Source organism: Barbus barbus (genome assembly GCF_936440315.1).
Source record: "Barbus barbus genome assembly, chromosome: 18".
NCBI lineage: Eukaryota > Metazoa > Chordata > Actinopteri > Cypriniformes > Cyprinidae > Barbus > Barbus barbus.
Window position 1 is genome coordinate 10,936,437 of NC_136746.1, and position 10,973 is coordinate 10,947,409.

Genomic DNA, 10,973 nt, shown 5'->3' on the forward strand with positions numbered 1-10,973 from the left:
GTAACCCTTGTTATCTGAATAGGGAACGAGGCGCTGCGTTTGCTATCAAGCTCCTCACGCTGCCGACGGGGGCCTTTTCGGCAGAGAAATCGGAGGAGCCGATGGCGCGTTCACCAGTTTAAAGGAGGCGACATAAGAACGTCGAAGACGGCATCCGCACCATCAGACAGTGAATTGGCGTGATTCTATAAGGGCTTCAGACAATCGGCACACCCAGGGGGTGTTCCCAAAGCGTCTTTGCTTACGCAGTATCTCATTCCCTATTCAGAGAACAAGGGTTACGAGAGTAACCTGAGACGTTTTAAAATGGCAGATACATTATTACTTTTATTAAGCAAGGACAGTATAAATTAATCAAAAGTGACAGTAAAGACATTTATAATATTACAAAAAAAAATTTTTTGATTAAAAGCAGCCTTGGTAAGAATAAAAGGTTTTAAAAGCATTTAAACATTTCTACTGACCCCAAATGTTGAATGGTAGTGTATGTTTTGCTAAATAATAAAAACAAACTAATTATAACTATTGGTCAATGAACTGATTAATATTACTACTCTAATATATGTTTTCTTGTGGATTTGAGTACTAAATGAGAGACTGTTCGTCTCAAATACACACACACATTACTGAGTCCATTAACAGAGCAGCAGCATCAGACCTGTCCCTAAAAAAAGTTAAGAAGACAGAGCACCCAAACGGAATGAGTCAGCCATGAATTTAAATCAAAAAGTATTCAGTGGAAATATGTCTGCACCATCACAGCTTTATATGACAGCTCGTCTCAGCCGTGAATGGTGTGATTCAGAAAGTCTCCTGGAAATGTCAGGGAAGTTTTTGGACAAGGTGGCTGTAGTGACATAAATCAGAGTTATGGGGTGGGAGTAGAGGTTTAGTGTTTGTGTTTTTGAGGAGAGGGGTAATAAAATTACTGTGGGGCTTGAACCGAACCCCAGAGCTCACAGGCGGAGCTGCGAAAACAACAGCAGCCAAAGAGGCCATTCCTCATCTCCTGGCTCCAGAGAAGGGGTGGAGAAGAGAGAGCCAGAGGGTGGACACCACACCACAGAGAGAGAAAAAACAGCTATTTCTCTTCATTTTCCAACTGTCTGCAATTATGGTAAAATGTGAATAATCTGCACAGAGGTAACATTCATACAAGCAATTTATGGTACACCCCTATTTTCTTTTCATTTTGGAATGGGAAAAAACGAGCGAGAGGGAGAGTGGATGAGAGTCAGCTGATGGAGTGGGCTGAAGAGGGAACAGCACCACAGGCGATCTGGCAGAGTCATTCACTAAATATCCACATGGAGCTCACAGTAACCCCACTTCCCATAATTACACTAAGTGCAAACTTTCACAAACACACATAAATTCTTTATATGGTGATGCTGTTAAAGTTCATTTGATTTCACCGGCTATGAGAAACTTAACCGTTCAGGAACCTTTACCTTTGAAAAATGGTTCTTATGAACCACAATGTCCTGAATGTGCTATTTTTCTAGAACTTAAGAGTTCAAAGAAGCATGGAAAGGTGTGTACAGAGTGCTGCAAGGATGATGTATTTTTGTAGTCCATCCTGAAAGTTACCAACCCATAGGCCAAACTTTGAGTTGGCATCACCCCGGTTTCCTCAACAAAAAGCCAATAGGATTCTTCCATTGACTTTCTGATAAACGCAGGAAATACGTTCTGTGAACAAAGGTTTTATTCTTACAAGTGTTGTTCATTTTACAAATGAACACAATTTAATGAATTTTAAAGTGTAAATGAAGCACAGAAGCAAAAAGCTAAATGTAGGCTTAAAGAACTACAGAACATTCACATGACTTCTGCCCCTAAGCTTCTGGCAACTTTTTCAATCTTTATATAAAATCTACAGCAAGAAGCTGACTAATAAGTAGATGAGTTTACCTGTTTAACATGATTTTTTAACATGTTGAACATTAACTTTGGAGCTTGTGTTAACCACAGATCTTATTTCAGGAATTTAACCAAAAACTCTTTCAAAAAAAGCCATTGATTTTGGGAAGATGAAAAAAAAAATCTAACTAATTTCTGTGTTTTATAGCAGCAATCTATTGCAAGCACAGAAACACTGCCAAAAAATTGAAGTTTTGTCATCATGTACTCACCAACAATATTCATAGTGTCAATGTCAAGTTTATTAGAAAACTAGATTAGGAAATAAATTAGAGCAGAGGAGAAATACAGAGAAGGGGATTGGAGCTAATGCTTCTGTTACCCGGCCAAGCCATTATAAAAGGCCAAATTTTGGTCGATTAATCAGTTTGGCTAAAAAAATTTGTTTAGTTAGTTGAGCAGCTCCATGTACAGCTCCATCCAGATTCATATGTCAGCCTGCAGAATCTCATATACTCTAATTCCACTTAAAAATCAAGATGTCTGGAGATTCAGGCTTTGTTTGTGTGCCAATTTAGTACTTCCCAAATAAGTCTTTATTTCTACACACAATGCCTCAGTGCAAGCCAATGGAATGTCAGAAAAATGTGCTCTCGGCATCTGCTCTTAAACACTGCCATCCTGCCAAATGCTTGCTCCATTGGTCAACAAATTCCGGGCTGAATACTGGCCTGTTATGGATGCTACCCGCTCACCGTCATAATGGACTGAAACTGAAATAGTATTGTGTCTTCTGGACCATACCTTGAGACTCTGACCTCATCCCATTACCTTCACAGATGCCTCTCAACAGCAGAGAGGTTAACAAGGCCATTGAGAGAGGTCAGCAAACTTTATTAATTAAGATTAAGTTTGAACACATGCCATAGTTTCACGGTGTGCTACAAAGCTGAGACTTCCAGACTCAGGTCTCTATATTCTAGACGGCTAATAAGTCTGTCTGATGGCCTGCATGTGGGATGGGGGTGTTTAAGGACACAAAATGAGAGCTGTTTAGATTGCTGTGCTAGGCTGGATGGTAATCCCCTCACAAGACGGGGCAATCTAAGCCTACACAGCTCTTTAGACATGCCTGAGAGACTGCCGTCATGGTTCAGCATGACTGGACTGAGCATAAGCCCGCTGCATCAAAGACAGAGATGCAGAATTTCAAACTATAGATCTGCAATCTTTTAAACGGAGGTTCTCATGCAGCCATCAATTATACAAGCGACAAATTCCACTAAAGATTGATTTCTGGATTATCTTACATAGCTGGTTAAAACCTTCAGAGGGGACGTCAATATAGGATTTCATCAGCTCTATAATTGAATTTCTATCTACATGGCATTTCTCCTTTACGGCATCTCGTGAACTTTATGTAAACTTTCTGTTCAGAAGAGCCAATTTGCACATGGGTTTTTTATAAAAAAGAGCCTTGGTAACACTTTAGTTTAAGGAGCAGTTCTCACTATTAACTAGTTTCTTATTAGTATGCAAATTACCAGTATATTGGCTGTTTATTAGTACTTATAAAGCACATATTAATTCCTAATTCTGCAAGACTATATTTTAGATCCCTTGATCCTATCCCATACCTAAACTTAACAACTACCTTCCTAACTATTAATAACGTAGGAGTTTATAGAGGGAGATGTCAGTTAATAGTTAGTTAGTGAGAACTGGTCCCAAAACTAAAGTGTGACCAGAGCCTTTAATTGAATAATTGTTATACTATTTTCAAAACAATTTATGATAATGGAAAAAAAAATGGCTTTAGTACTTCTTTATCTATTTAAGAAAAAATAAAAGACTCTGATCTATAACAAACAAAGAAAAACATTGAATGAGTTCAAAGACAAATAAATTAACAAATATAGAATAAATTAATAGAATAGGATAAATATATAATTAAATTCATCTAATTTATTCTATATTTATTTATTTATTTGTTTAAATTATATAATTTATAAATGTTTATTTAAAAACATGTTTCAATCTTTTTAAACATTAAAAAGAGAATATTATAGAGAACACAAAAATTAGCGCCACATTACTGATTCACCCATCAAATCAGTTTTACTACAGTTTTATTAATCAACTATTACTTACTTTTTTACTTACTTTACTTTTGTCATTTAGCAGACGCTTTTGTCCAAAGCGACTTACAAATAAGAAAAAGTAACTAAAACTAAAAAGTTACAACTCTATAAATACTATCTACCCACATATTTAAGAAAATAAAGAAATTAAATAAAATTAACACATGCATATAACAACAACATTTCAATAATAAACATATCAATGAAAAAATTAAATAAAAAGCTACTACTATCCCTTGCCGGTGTCCCTGCCCGGTGGAGTCGCACGGTAGAGTCGATGGTCTTTACACTCTTTACTTTTTTACTTTTGTCATTTAGCAGACGCTTTTGTCCAAAGCGACTTACAAATAAGAAAAAGTAACTAAAACTAAAAAGTTACAACTCTATAAATACTATCTACCCACATATTTAAGAAAATAAAGAAATTAAATAAAATTAACACATGCATATAACAACAACATTTCAATAATAAACATATCAATGAAAAAATTAAATAAAAAGCTACTACTATCCCTTGCCGGTGTCCCTGCCCGGTGGAGTCGCACGGTAGAGTCGATGGTCTTTACACTCTTTACTTTTTTACTTTTGTCATTTAGCAGACGCTTTTGTCCAAAGCGACTTACAAATAAGAAAAAGTAACTAAAACTAAAAAGTTACAACTCTATAAATACTATCTACCCACATATTTAAGAAAATAAAGAAATTAAATAAAATTAACACATGCATATAACAACAACATTTCAATAATAAACTATTAAGCAGAACTAGTACAGAGACAAACTATCTACAAATGTGACTAACAAAAATTTTATGTGACACCAACTGTGGATCAATTGTGACTACAAATGAGAACTAAAATGCTGACAATTACGTACATTTAGACCTCATCCCTTCCCTGTGGATTGGTCTTGTGCGAGATCTGTAGACTGGATGTGGGTGTTGACCACACACATACAAGAGGCATTAAAGAGCCGCTCTGTATAAATGGTGATGACATACTGTTTAAACCGCTTCAGTGACTCAAAGCATAAATCTGATTCTCCTAAAACAGACTGCAAACATGGCATTCCTCTACCATCTTCCGCTCTTGAACTAATGTTTACACAATTACTGATCAGAGGCTAAAACGCAAGCAAGGTCAGCAGTTGTAAAGCAGGAAACTCTGGCATGTTGCACGGTTTGCTTGTTTGTAGTCAGTGGGAGATGCACTGGACAAGCCAGCAGCACAGCAGAAAGAGGTGAGTGTCAGAGCGAGCCTCAGCTTGTCTCCTATCATAACTCACATCACCATGGGACACACTGTGCAGTGGAAATAGTTGTGAGCTGAGGACCCCTGCGTTGCATCAGCTTGGACACAGAGATGGAGAGAAAGTGCTGCGTGCTTTACATCTCTCGCAGGCCAAAGATCATAAATCAGGGGATGTACAATAAGGACAGTGTTTTCATAATGTTTCTTTCTCAGTGTGGGGGTGTGCAGATTTGCGGAGCCCTTTGACAGGGCAGATTCCTGGCTAATGGAAAGCAGGCCAAGCACAAGACGCTGGGCTAGTTCAGAGTGCGCTTCCCTCATGATATATTGGTGGCGAAAATATTATTCTTTGGTAACAGGGAACAATTTTTTATATAATTGTTGATAATGAAATTACAGCCATTAATTTGTCTTGTTCACTAATAATGTATATGCACAGAAAAACGTTTTGCATAATTCAGAACAAATGCATATGCACATGAATTTGTTCTTAACGCATTCTAAAGTTAATGAATCTGGATTATTTTAAATAAGCGACCAAGTGCCTAAGGTTAATCATTTGCATAAAACGCATATAAACTATGCTATAAAATATGTTCATCTTCACAGTGTGTGAGTTTTCTGGTTTCACTTGTTTGCATATTTTTTTGTAAATTTTAAATCAATTTTAGTATAATATTTGGTTGTCATGATTGAAAATGTTCATAGATTTCATGAACAAATGCGTAAAAAGTTCACACACAAATAGATTGTATGTACAAAAAGACATTCAAATTGAAACAGTAGAAACACAGAAAGTACAATTATTAGTTAATTTATCTTCCCCTAAAGCTGATTATTGGATCATTATTGGCCCTAAAATTACATTGCATCCCTGGGGTGTTCAATATCGTAATCATGATTTTGACAAAATGGAACCTGACATTATGACAATTTAATTTTTTTAATTATATTTCAACATTCAAAATATTATTTTTAAAACATCACATTATTTCATTGCAATTATTTTAATTATTTTATTGTATTTTCAGTCTAAATACATATAAATGCATGTGTAAATCAATCTAATTGCTGCTTCAGATGCAGCTTCTGTGTCACTTCTCCAGTCCAAAAATGGATTTTGTTGACAAATTAATTTATTTTTTAAACGTAAGAATTTGAGATAAAAAGAGACATGTAATAAGTTTAGAAAAAATGCTCCTGGAAATCTATTTAAGGTAGAAAATATCACCTCTTAATGAAAAAGTCAATTTCTGTCACTCCTGTGAACTGACCACCACACAGAGTCTGAGAAGCTTTGGGAATCAGCTATCCATTGACTAGACAAGGTACAAGCAAAAAAAAAAGAAAAAGAAAACACTTGTACAAATATTGGCTAATTATTGTTACCAAGATATACATTTTGGACAATACCCCTAGGGCCTAGTGAATCCCTAATTCTCTCATCATGCAAATGGACAATGCACACAACAAACATCGTAGTATACATCACTGAGAGTCTCGTCTTGCTACTCCAAAGACCTCTACAGGACATGGATGGGCATCTTTGTGGGAGGAGCTTACAGCCTACTTCACTCTCTGAGGTCAGTATAGTGAGGCTTGGGTTTGCTTGTCCTTAACAGCACAGCAGTCAGCATTGCACTGACATCTTGACTATATGGATTTAGCAGAATAATGGCTCCTCGCGGTTCTCATTATCACAACATTCAAACACTGCGTTTGATTAATTTATTCTGTGCAATTCTGCCTGAACTAAAATTACCCAGTGCTTTGTGATAGATTGCGATTGAGGGGTCCAGTCAACAGCCACAAAGAGACCTGTAATCGAGCCGAGCAATGCAGATTGTACTGTTCCAATTTTTAAATCCACCAATAAACTTAATCCATGTGATATATTAGCAGAAAGTAAAAGACAAAACTAAGAAAACAGTGTGGCGCACATTGACTTTCTTTCAGGAATATTAATGGATGGCTCCTCCCCCAACATGATACAGATCAACTGCTTTCATACACACACAGAGCCATAAATAGACACATATGCATATCTAAGCAAATCAGCCTCAACAACACTAGATTTACTGTCAGAACTCCAATCATGTAAAAATACCATTATTCTTTCAAAATTCAGACAGCAAAGTCTTGGTGAATTTAATAAATGGCTACGTTAGAGCCACTCCAGCAACTAAATCAAAGATTTATGGTATTCTCTGTGCCAGCACTGAATTTTTCCCACACTGACCATATCGGAGATAACCTCGTAAATTTGGTGTCCTAGAATGTCGGTATATTGACGTGCACTTCCAATCAAGACAAAAATCCCAGGCAAGTTTACAAAGCAATGCCTGCCAAAAGCCATCCAACACCCTCTGAAATTACAAACTCTATCTTCATTCATGCAGCAGATGCCAAGTTCATTCTGAAACAGACGCTTTGTTCATTTTATCAGTCTCTATATTTGTCAATCAGACACTAAAGACCTTCACATGCCTGGTTCGGTAAGGTTGTCACTGCAGTTGGTTAAAAGTTATATGAGCTACATGGAATGTATGTCACATGACCCAGTGATCATTGAGCACTTACCTCTGATTCCCATTTCCCACACATTGTTAGAAACAGCTGGACTTTCATAGTGTGACCAGCCTTCCAGCGCATTGACTTGCCACACTATAAACACACTGACAGCTCATGTGAGTGATTCCATTCGGCTTGACTCATAAAAGCAGTCTGTTGATATTAAACTGCCTGCACTTGTGAAATTATAAAACTACGTGCAATGCAAGTCCTGGAATATATAGTGTGCAAAACCGTTTTCTCAACTCCCAAAGCTATATGTTCTATACTTCAAAGACTCAAGGCCTTGAAATTAAATACAGCTGCCAGGATAGTTTGTCAATTCTCATTCATATTGTTATGCAGTATATCAACTGTAAGATGATAAACACAATCAATAAATGGTTTCCCGTACAAAGACTGATTGAAACAACCAGCATGTATTTTCATACGAACACAAGGCATAGAGAGTATATAAAATATGAAATGTAACTTTCACCCACCCACTTCCATCCTTAATACTTCCAATGGGATGCCTAAAAGCAGCTGGGTATGGTGGACCATGTGCAGTGCCAGAAATCAGTGTCAGTAGCCATTAGAGCCTCCAAATTTTAAAGATGGCTACAAGTACAAGTAATAGTGGTGCATATCCTGTTTCACATATTGTAGCTTTTAAAGCCCTCAAAAATACAAATAAACATACTGCTAAATATGTCTCATAATAAGACTGGAATTCCAGTGAGGGGTGTTTCTGACAGTGTGACGAATGTCTTTATAACAGCAGAATAGCATCTTGTCTAATATTTCATCTTCCACTGATGGGAAGCACAAGTGGGTGTCTAGAGTCTGATGATAAGGGAGTTTGTGTTTTCAGTTCATACTCATACTTACTCTATGTTGATAGATGAAACAGAACTGTTTTGCTGAGTGTGGTGAGCACGACAGGTAAGTTGGTCAAAGTTAAGCCTGATTCTTTTAAAGAGGAGGAGGGAAAACTTGACTGATGTTCTTCTTGCATTGTGTTTAAGTGTCTTCCAGCATGACAAACGCTTGAATCGTCACATTAAAATGATTGGGTGTTTAATGTCTTTTTGTTCACTTTTAAGTTGTTCCAATGCAATATAGAATATTTAACTGATTTACAATTTGACAGTCACTAAAAACGCAGTCTTACAATTAACACATGTACTATAACTCTTGTCATATCATATGGCACATAAAACAAATGCTGTTTTAAACTACAACAGCTGGATGAAGAAAGCTGCAGTACTGAGGTGTGTGGGTTGAAGTTGGGGTAGAGGTGTAAAATGTGACAGATAAAGACCCAACAAAACCTTTGAAAGCAAACTGTTTTGTGAAACACACACACACTGCATTCATCCTCAGATAACATCGTTAAGGGTAATTAACAAGTCACAATTATCAGAGTACATAACACTAGTCAAAGGTGAGATCTGAACCTACTGAGAATGAACTACGGGAATTTGTTAGAGAATGTGTTAACATACACAGCGAATGAATACAAAGACTATTCAGACAATGTGTCTCCAGGAGGGATGCTTCATATGCTGTAATTAAAAAAGACACTGGGATGCCATAATTACTTTTGCTGGGATAAATTGGTGTCTGCCTACATTCAACATAATTATGACATTTGTAAGATAAAGCACTCAGTCACTTCACTCTCACAGCCAAACGGACAGCAAAAACAATGTACATAAGCACAAAAGAAGAAGAAACTAAGATTAACTTTATATTCCAAACAATTAGTAAGGCAAATTACAGTGTCACTAGTACAAATGTTGTTGGAAAACAACATTTTGCACATGAAGTCAGGAAATTAAAATAATAAAATTTAACTTTTTATCTTACTAGTACGATTTTTAACACATTTTACACATTAAATTGTAATGAGATACTATTTAATAGAAACAACTAATGATAAAACAATGTTACCAGTAAACAATGAAAGATACGTGTATCTCTCATACTAGTATCATTTTAAAACTGGAAGAGGTTCTAGTGACAAAAATACAATACTATGTCAAAAACTGTAATCTGTCACCAGTCATGCAACAGTCTTGTCACTGTTGGGATAGTGGCTAATAGCAAAGGAGCAAGTGGCTACCACTGACTAATGAAAATACTAGTCACTTTTTACTAATCTAAAGAATAAATGCCAGCATCTAGTGAATAGAGTTTGAGTCTAAAAAAGACTCATAATGTAACTATACTGAAGGATGAATTACTTGTAAATAAAACATACTACAGTAAAAATACTACAGTAACAAAAAAGCTAGTTATTTGTAAGCATTGCATGTTAAAACGACTTTCCATGAACAAAACATAAAAAAAAACAAAGCATCTGTAACGCTGTGGGCTCAAACTCGCACTAGAGTTTCAAAGCAGATTTCAGTCACTCACCGTTGACTGCGTGAAGAGCTCTTGAGCAATACCGTCCATAAAGAATCAATGCTTCTGAAGAAAGCGTCCTGGTATTTTCACTGCTTCCAAATGCTGGTGAAGTTCACGCAGATCTGAGCAGCCCTCTCTCTCTCTCCCTCTACTCCTCTCTAAAGTAGGACAAACTCCCGTTGCTGAAGGTTAATACGCACAGCCACTTCAAACCTCTGCGTCCATCCTCTTGGAAGCGACTGCTGCAAACTGCCTTGAATCCCGCTGCTGAGTGGCGCTGCCCCTCGCTCCGGCTCCGCACTGGACCAGAGAGCACCGCTGATCTGATCTGCACGGCTGAGGGAGAGTGCCCACGCGCGGGGGCTCGCGACGGCCGACACGCTCAAGTTCTGCAAGCAACTTGAACTCTGTTGTAATTAATGTCGCACAATAAACAGACTCTGCAGTGCTTGTTTACTGTTGGTGCGAACAGGCACTGCAGAGTCTGTTTATTGGACGCTAGAATATGTCGAAACATTTCGTATTAATAAAAACAAGAGTCATGATAAAAAGAAAATGTAGGCCTAGAGGACACATGGGGAAGTTGCCAGAATTGCTGTATCTCTAGAGCTACGGTTCTGACAAGGGTTTAAGTTCACATAAGGCAATATGTTACCTTCTTATTGGGGGATACTGTCACATAAGTAGGCCTATTATATATTTTAGAAATCTGTTCAGTTATTACAGTATTTGTTGCCCAAAATGGTTTGATATTT

General features: G+C 37.0%; 1 protein-coding gene across 1 annotated transcript in view; it reads right to left on the reverse strand.

The window, feature by feature from the left end:
* LOC306884467 (leucine zipper putative tumor suppressor 2 homolog) overlaps positions 1 to 10,525 on the reverse strand; it is a 74,922-nt gene extending 64,397 nt beyond the window's left edge. The window contains exon 1 of the mRNA XM_079440345.1: positions 10,228 to 10,525. The gene's annotated coding sequence lies outside the window, so the exon portion shown is untranslated. The remainder of the gene's footprint in view (positions 1 to 10,227) is intronic.
* Positions 10,526 to 10,973: the final 448 nt, after the last annotated feature.